This window comes from Schistosoma mansoni, chromosome 1, assembly GCF_000237925.1.
Source record: "Schistosoma mansoni strain Puerto Rico chromosome 1, complete genome".
Taxonomy (NCBI): domain Eukaryota; kingdom Metazoa; phylum Platyhelminthes; class Trematoda; order Strigeidida; family Schistosomatidae; genus Schistosoma; species Schistosoma mansoni.
In genome coordinates this window covers 37,868,232-37,878,220 of record NC_031495.1, presented here as the reverse complement: position 1 = coordinate 37,878,220, position 9,989 = coordinate 37,868,232, and the positions used below count along the sequence as shown (strand labels likewise).

Genomic DNA, 9,989 nt, shown 5'->3' with positions numbered 1-9,989 from the left:
GATTGTTTTCTAGAAAAAGAAAACCTCATTACAATTAAAGGCTATAAACACTGTTATTATTATTACTATTATTAGTATTAGTATTATTGTTATTACTATTATCATTACTATTACCATTATTATTATTACTATTATTATTACTACTATTATTATTATCATTACTATTACTACTACTATTACTATTACTATTATTATTACTATTAATACTATTAATATTACTACTATTACTGGAACTATTATTATTATAGTGACTGTCAATCTAATATTCTAACAATAGAAATGAATGAAAAAGTAGAAACTAGGCGGGGAGGGGGGGAAATAACCAAATTCGATTCACCTCAAAAGAAAACATAATTAACTTTTTAATCTAAGACTATTTAATCGTATATCTGTATTATTCCATTAATTTTTTGTTAAAATTTTATGAAAAAATAATAATCATAATATGGATAGTGGCTAGCAGTGGTGGAATCCAGTTTGACGCGCGTTTCGTCCTATTTGGGACTCATCAGCTGGATGTAGCTGACACATCACAGAGTTGATGTTCACTCTGGAACTCGAACCCAGTACCTTTCGCTTTAAATGCCATCGCGTTATCCACTCGGCCACTGAGTCCTGATAGTCACTTGCTTGTACAATGGGGTGAAGTTTAAATTTACTTAGTATTGTTTGTTTGAATCTTCCCATTGATGTTTTTAGGACGAAACGCACGTCAAACTGGATTCCACTGCTAGCCATTATCCATCTTTGATTACCATGCTTGTGAATTTAGGCTATATCGAGGCAATACGCACAGTGTGCACATATGCCAATTAGAGACTGACCAGTTGCAGTCCTAAAACATCAATGGGAAGATCTAAACAAACAATACTAAGTAAATTTCAATAGTCATAATAGTACTGAATATTGATTAATTGTGAACTTCTTGTTCAATCTTGATCTTTTATTCAGGTGGAAGGTTTCCATGAAGTCATATAGTTGAGATCATAGGTCAATTGAAGCTAGCTAGACCAACATGGAAAACCTGCAAGCACTGGATGGTTGTTTCGTCCAATTGTGGGATTCCTCAGTAGTGAGCATCCACGATCCCACATCGCGCGATTCGAACACATGACCTGTCAGTCTCGCGCGGGGGCGCTTAACCTCTAGACCACTTAGCCGGCCTTCATCCAATGGTGTTAGTGTCTAACTTCGATCAATCCACGAAATTGAGCGACCATTCACCAATTGTCTTCAGTGAGTTGATATCTCACAACAGACCTGGTTGAACTCCACTGGTTACTACTTCTCACAAGAACTCCAGGAAATCCCTCATGGAGCCAGTCACTAGTGAGCATATGATCATTATCAGAATTTTTGTTGACCCTGTATCTGAATCCAATTAAATCGAATGAATGATAGTTATGAAATGATTGTTGTCGAAATATACATCCTGGCTACCCTTGTATATAATGATCGACTTAATTCGCGTTAATGAATAACGGAATCAGTGGTCTAATGGTTAAGCGCGACTGATAGGTCCTGGGTTTGAATCTTGCGAGGTGGATTTGTGGATGCGCACTGTTGAGGAGTCCCACAATAGAACGAAACGGTCATCGAGTGCTTCCAAGTTTTCCGTGGTGGTCTAGCTTCAATTGACTCATGATTTCAACTACAGAAAATAGAAAGGCGTCTAGTAAAAAGAGAAATCATTTTGTTACTGAGTTAATTTTTTATTGACCCTGTATCTGAATCCAGTTAGATAGGACGAATAATCGTTATTGAATGATTGATATTAGCTACCCTTGTATATAATGATCAACTTAATTCGCGTTAATGAATAACGGAATTAAATAAATCAAACACAAGAATGAAATTTTGAATGCTTATATTTTGTACAATCGTTAATTAGAACAGACAATTAGTGACAGAGTGAAGGGAACGAAGAGGAGAGAGCAAAGCAAAACAAATTCGAAAAGTTATGTTAGCCAACTTGATCTAACCAAGCTTGAATCGTTAGACAAAAAATAAGTTACAGACATGTAATAAGTAAGATAGGAAATAAACATACATACGCTTACATGAAAATAGTCAATAATGATAAGCGAATGAGTGAGAATGTCAAAATGTAGCTTGGGAAAAATGGATTGATTGGTTTGTCTAGAAGCTAGAATAAGCTATGTGGGTGCAACATAGGGCCAGCCACTACAAATTAATTATGATAGCTTTACACGAATATGTAGATATTTTATAATTCATAATAAGATAAGTTAACTCCGCCTGTAGCTCCTCCGGGGGCTACTGCCGGTCCCAAGCCCGGGTAAAGGAGGAGGGTTGGACATGGGGTTAGCGACCCCATCCCGTAGAAAACCAACTCGCTAAAAAAACGCTTACTAGAAAAAATTATTCAAACCATTAAAGTAATAAGATAAGTTACCATAAGTTTAAACGGATTGTGGAAATTGTTTAGCTTCATAAGTTACGTGAAGAACTGATCTCAATTAATGAATTACTAGATAGCCATTTCGTTCTAGTATGGAACTCCATAGTGGGAATATGCATTCAGAACTCTACCACACTGAGATCTCTTGACCAATACTCAACCTTCCAACTATTGAGCTGGCATCCAATGGTTTGGATGGTATAAATTCAATTAATTCGCGTTATTGTATAACCAATATTCAGTGCCACTAATGGGTAACTGTCTAACACTCAGTGTAGTTGAACTCTGTACTGGGAAATCCTTTCCAGTTATTATCAGGTCTTATGAATTCTTTTCATATCTGCCCCCTATTCCCAAAACAATATGTTACATCTTCTTCCTCTTTTACTTTCACATCCAAGATTCTAAGTAAGCGCTTGTCTCGTGATGCAGTTTGTTGATTTCTTCAATGTATATCATATCCACCTCCAACGTGTTTTCGTAATTTTTTTTTCACCTGGAAGCTGGTTTGTTCGCTTATACAGTAGGTTGTCAATGATGTTATCTGGTCAGTGGATATTGATTATTGTTTTTAAATGCCTGTATTAAAGGTCTCGACGTTCATATTGAAGATTGTGACTTTGATGTTGATTGACAGACAGTTATTTTGATTTCCATATGTTGTTCAATTATAGGAATGCTGTCCTTACTTTGCCTATCTATGACGTTACATCTGCATCAGATCCTCTCCGTTCATTAATGGTGCTGACTAAGTACATGAAAGTTTCCATCACTTCCAGAAATTCTCCATCAAGTGTGACTGGGTTGTTGTTCTCGTTATTTTATTTGAGGATCTTGATTTTCCCTTGCGTATGTTGTGGCTTACTGATGAAGAGGCTGTTGGTACACTAGTTCTCTTGACCTGCATTTGTTGATGTGTATAGGATAGAAGAGCCATGTCATCTGCAAAGTCCAAATCGTCTAGCTGCATCCAACCTATTCATTGTATTTCATGCTTCCCCTGAGATGTAGAGGTCTTCATAATCTGGTCAGCCACTAGAAGGAAGAGAAAGGGGAGAGTAAGCAGCCTTGTCTGACACCGGTCCTCACTTGGAATGCATCTGTCCACTGGACTCCATGTATGACTTCTCAGTGTAGTAAGTCGTATGAATCCTGGGTGATGTTGACGATTTTCTCAGGCACTCCATAGTGCCGAAGAATTTTCTATAATGGTCTCCTATCCACATTGTCAAATACTTTCTCATAATCAAGGAATTCCATTCTATTGATTACTGAACAATGATCCGTAGTGTCTCAATTTGATCTGTACATGACCTGTCCTTAATGAATCCCGCTCAATTCTCCACATTTATCTGGGCTTAGGACTGGTAGTAACCCTAGCAGTGTCACAAGTGGAGTTAAGTGCAGTACTGTGTTTTGTAATAACGGCGAAGATCTGACAAACATGTCAATTAAATTTAACTTGAGGCGTTTTATCTACTGAAATGAATGCTAGTAGTTAAAAATATTTTAACGAATTTCTAAGGTATCTCATGGATTTAAGTGTACCTCGTGTACGCTAGTACATCATAGTGATCAATTAATTCTAATCAAACAATACTGCTTGTATCATTTGCATGCCTTATAGGTAGACAGTTCCTGTTGGTCAAATGAGGAAAGTAAATAAATATAATAGAGTAACAAAATGTTTCTATTTAATTATCCAGCTTCGAAGGCTGTAAATCAAACAAAAGACGTAAAGTAGTTCTTTAACTTAAATCAAAAATAATTAACATATGTATATATGGTCATTAGTGAGCTGCCTCATTCCAGTCTCAAAAATATTTTAATGATACATCCACCTAAAGTCAGGCTTACGAACTTCACTAAACATGGTAATTATCAGTATTGGGGTGTGAAGACTGTTGATTTTTAATGTGATCATAAGACGATCTAAGTTAACACAACCCCCATATCTGAACCTCTGAATAGGATCTCCTTATCTATTACTTAATAACAACCAGTGATTTCTCATCTAGTCCTTAGTGTTAACCTGAATCTACGCATCAAATATAAAGTATAGATTTCAATTCAGGTGAACTAACATTTAAACGCATCGTGATGAAAAAACTGCTTTTACTAACTGTTTCTTAATTTTCACAATTGATTGATCACTGGGTAGTGATCAATGTCATGCGTGTCAAGTCCATCTTAGTGCTGATCAAATGCTATCGATCAAGTTGCAATGTAACCACTAGTCTAGGTGGCTCGAAACTGTGTGCACTATGTTGAGATAAGATGGTGGTTGGAGGTGGTCAACAGGAAACCCTGGACCCGGGTTTCGTGCTACTTGGCACTCGTCAACAAGGTGTACTTGTAATCTTGAGGGAACTGGTGCTCCCTGACGGATTCTCTAACACAACCAAAAATTTAAAGGGAACTTTCTGAAACATTCAAAAACGTTATAAGAGAAAACATATTCTGTCTGTAAACAGAATTTGAAAAATTTAACATTCTAAACTTTTATTGTTTGTAAAGGCTTGTTGTTCAGTTAGTCGGTCAGCTGCAACGTAGGACCAGGTACAAGCTTGTTGATATTAAGAACTATAGTTGATTACTGTCTGTTGGAATGTTTGTATACATTAAGGTTGCCTCTTATCCATAAACGTATTTAAAATATAGTTAGTGTTGGAGTTTATGACTCGTTTTTCAGCTGATTTGTAGTTTACCAGTTTGATTTACTTGATATTCACACTAGTCAGAAAGGGTTTTTTTGTGGAGATTTAGTATTCGCATGGTTGGTGGTGGTCTAATACCAGTGCTTCCAGGTTTTCCTTGATGGTCTAGCTTCAATTGACTCATGCTTTCAACTATTCACACTACTATTAAAAAACCACTACTTGGAAGATCAAAATCTATGTTGCTCACTAATCTGTTAATCGTGAGTGAACTTTGAATTATTCAACTTAAGGGAAATCTCCAAACTGGACAAAACAGCTAGTCCATAATTACATTATTAGCTCCAGTCCATGTGTACATAACTTATCTAGTTAATCACATAAAAAATAAAAATAACCTTTTCAAGCATTTTTTGCATTAAACACTTTAACTACTTATAAGTAGCCAAAGTTTGACAAAATCAAAAACAACCTACATTCTGAGTATAGAATGTGGGGGTTGTTGAGTTTCAATTGATATCATGAATGAATGAGTGTTAGATCACCATTGTGAACCTGGAAACACTGGGAGGCCGATTCGTCTCAGTATGGGACTTCTCAACAGTGCATGTCGGCGATCCCGTTGGCAAATGCTGCCGGCTAAGTGATCTAAAGGTTAAGCGTTCGCCCTCGAGACTGAAGGTCCTGGGTTCGAATTCCACGTACGGGATCACCGATGTGCACTGTTGAGGAGTCCCATACTGAGGTGAATCGGCCCCTAAGTGTTCCCAGGTTCTCAATGGTAATCTAACACTCATCCATTCATGATATCAATTGAAACAATCTACATTATCTATGAAAGAAATCGGTAAAGAAGTTGGTCTGATTTCGTATCTATTGAATAAATTGAGTTAATTTAAAAGTAATGAATCAATCTTATGTGTTGTGTTACCATGAGAATTAAAACTGAAGAAATATACTACTGATTCCTTTTGTTTATTGTTACATATTAGTTTAATGACATCATTAAAATTGAGCTATTCACTAAAAATTATTCATGTTTCATGTGGATCTACCTGTATACAAAGCTGACAATATCATGTTATATTGTTTCTGTACTGAATGAATCAAGATGGAAATCGATATATTACGAGAAAACAAAGAATAAAGTCGATAAAAAAAGAAACTTACTCTTATATGTACAGTAGCTTTTCTTAAAAACGGTATGCGATTTCTTTTAGGTGTGAGAAATTTCATAAAAATGCTGGTCGTAGTTTCATCAGGGTCGAATTAATAACCGCTGAAAATGATTTACAGATATTCTATTTTTTTGCATTTTAAATCATAAACTAATCTTAAGTAGTTGAAAGCACGAGTCAATTGAAGCTAGACCACCATGGAAAACCTGGGAGCACTGGACGGCCGTTTCATCCTATTGTGGGACTTCTCGGCAGTGCGTATCCACGGCCTCGCCTAGCGAGATTTGAACGGTTGCTCAACTTCGTGGATTGGTTGGAGTTAGACATCAACATCCTTGGATGCCGGCTCAGTGGTCTATCGGTTAAGTGCCCTGACGCTAGACAGGTAGGTTGTGGGTTTGAATCTCGCTAGGCCAGGTCGTGGGTGCGCATTGTTGAGGAGTCCCATAATAGAACGAAACGGCCGTCCAGTGCTTCCAGGTTTTCCTTGGTGTTCTAGCTTCAATTGACTCATGCTCTCAACTAAATCTCCACAAAACCCCTTCTGATATTAATCTTAGATAAACACTGAAAACCTAGAACTAATGGATGCGAGTTTCGTCCTAGTATGGGACTCTGCAGTAGTGTACGTTCGCAAGACTAAAGAACCTGAGCTCGATTCCCAGATGCTGAGTCATGGATGTTCACTGCTGAAGAGTCCTATACTAAAACGAAATGGACATCTAGTGTTTCCTGGTCTAGCTAAGAAGAGTTTGTGATTTAGACCATGGAAATTCAAAAATTTCAACAAAACTTCACTGATAATTGGAAAAATTTGAAAGAATTAACTAACTAAATGGCTTGACAGTTCTTAAAAGCTTGAAAGCACTGATCGACCGTATGGGACTCCTCAATAGTGTGTCTCCACGATCCAACACGCGTACTTGGAACAAAAGACTTTCAGCCCTGCTCGTGGAATCGTGGATACCCACTGCTGACGAGTCCCATACTAGGATGGAACGGTCTTTCAGTACTTTCAGGTTTTCAATGGTAGTCTAGCTTACATCAGCTCATGAAGTCAACTATTAGAATTACTACAATCTTCACAAATCCCCATTCTTATAAGTTTTTAAAAAATCAAAATGACTGCTAACATTTATTCAACACAACGGATTACTAGATAGCAAGGACGTTAAGAAAGAGTTAACATATTTTTTTAAAGATACTGATGAAAATAAGTAGGGTTAAATGTTCAATGGTAAGTATAATTCAATATCAAATTGAAATTGTATGTTCTTCATATTAACATAATGACATGAGGTAGTTACCCACTAAAGACAATAGAAGATGGTCGTGGAATTTCGTCCATTCGTTAGAGGTAGACTTTAACACCAGTGGATGTTGGTTCAATTTATATTTGCGTGTTAGACCGATAGCTCTGAGTTCGGATCCCTTGTGAGGGATTCTGGATGCACACTGCTGAAGAGTCTTCTACTAGGACGAAACTCATATCCATTACTTCCAGGTTTTCAATGATAATCTAACATTTATCGATTCATAATCTCAATCAAAAACATAATGATTATTGTAATACTGATTTCCCATAAAAGAAAACCCTGTAAACAATTAATTGAGTAATCTTATCAATTATTGTAACTAATTCAACTTTCAAAGGTGTGACTAAGGAAGTCAATTCATATATTAATCTTAGAATTTAGTAATTTATGAACAATGTCTTACTTACTATCATATTACATTGGATTGTAATTGAGAACATTGAAATATTGTAATCTGTATCAAATTTAATAATAAGCTGAATCTTCTAGTTGAAATCATGAGTTAATTGAAGTTAGGCTACCATGGAAAAACCACAGAAAACCCCCCCTCCTGATAATAAACTGAATCGTTTGATTGAAATTCATAAGTTGATATATTTTTGTAATCTAATATCATTGACGAAATTTCATAAGATAATCGTTGAAACAGAAGAAAGTTTTGTGAAGATTTTCGTCATTTAATAGTTGAATCCATTAGTCAATAAAAGCTAGATCATCATGGAAAACCTAGGAGTACTGGATGGCCGTTTCATCCTAGTATAGGACTCCTCAGTAGTGTGCATCCACACTTCCGCATGCGGAACTTGAAGCTAGGACCTACCGGTCTCGTGCACGAATGCTTAAGAACTTGAAGCTAGGACCTACCGGTCTCGTGCACGAATGCTTAACCGTATCGTGGATGCATATATATATATATATATATATATATATATATATATATATATATATATATATATATATATATACTGGGTTCGAGTCCCAGAGTGAACATCAACTCTGAGATGCAGGTACATCCAGCTGACGAGTCCCAAAAAGAACGAAACGAGCGTCAAACTGGATTCCACTGCTAGCCACTATCCATCTTTGCTTAGAATGCTTGTGAATTTAGGCTATATCGAGGCAATACGCAAAGTATGCACATATGGTCAATAAGAGACTGACCAGTTGCAGTCCTAAACATCAATGGGAAGATTCAAACAAACAATGCAAAATGAATTTAAACTTCACCATAATTGCACCAGCTAATGACTGTCATGACTCAATAGCTAAGTGGATAACGCGATAGTATTTGAAGCGAACGGTACTGAGTTTGAGTCCTGGAATGAATATCAACTTGGAATTGCAGGTACATCCAGTCGACAGGTCCCGAATAGGACGAAACACATGTCTTGAATTACACTTCTAGTCACCAACTATCTTTGATTATTATTACTCTTCAAGTTTTCTATAAAATGCTGAACATTTTAGAATATTTTATCAAATTATACGTAACTCGGATCAATTTTCTAAGCTTATTACTGATCACTGGACGTCCAGGGTCTAAACTATTAAATGAATGAAGAGAGAATATAATAATAATAATAACCATAATGAGTATTTTAGAACTCAGTCAAATTCTGTCCAGTATCTGTCAATCAGATAATGATGATGGTAAGGAACATGCTGAAACATGTTTAATAAAGAGCCATAAATTGGTGTGTGATGATTTCTCTTCAACAAACATTAAATATTTCCAGACAGAATGTCTCTATTGTGTGGAACATTCTGGTTTATGTATTTATGAGTAATCTATTGTCATTTTGTATGTTCGGTTGTTTTATTGTTCATTACTCAAACTTCACTGGATAGGAATATCGAATTGTCAGTTCCTTGTGGTTTGAGTCTCGTTTGTCTGGGTACAACATCGTCCAAACTGCATTAATCGAATAGTCACTTTGTTTAATGTTACGATAACTTTAATACAATGCTTAACTACAAATAATAATCATAGTTGTTTTATGTGTCAATGAAACTCTGAAAAAGGTGGAAACATTCACGTACCTGGGAAGCACCGTTGATAAACAAGGACCATCTGATGCAGATGTAAAGGAGAGGATTGACAAAGCAGGGGCAGCATTTCTACAATTGAAGAACATATGGAACTCGAAACAACTATCAACTAACTTCATAGTGAGAATTTTCAATACGAACGTCAAGACAGTCCTACTGTATGGAGCTGAAACGTGGAGAACTACTATATCCATTGTCAAGAAGGTACAAGTTTTTATAAACAGTTGTTTACGCAAAATACTCAACGTCTCTATTGTGTGGAACATTCTAGTTTATGTATTTATGAGTAATTTATTGTCATTTTGTATGTTCGGTAGCTTAATTGTTCCTTATTCAAACTTCACTGGATAGGAATATCGAATTGTCA

The 9,989-nt window shown here is 36.2% G+C and overlaps 1 non-coding gene across 1 annotated transcript; it reads right to left on the bottom strand.

The window, feature by feature from the left end:
* Window positions 1-545: 545 nt before the first annotated feature.
* Smp_tRNA_00428_Sup_TTA.1.1 lies at window positions 546-612 on the bottom strand. Its single transcript has one exon. It is a non-coding gene (tRNA).
* Between the last annotated feature and the right edge of the window lie 9,377 nt (window positions 613-9,989).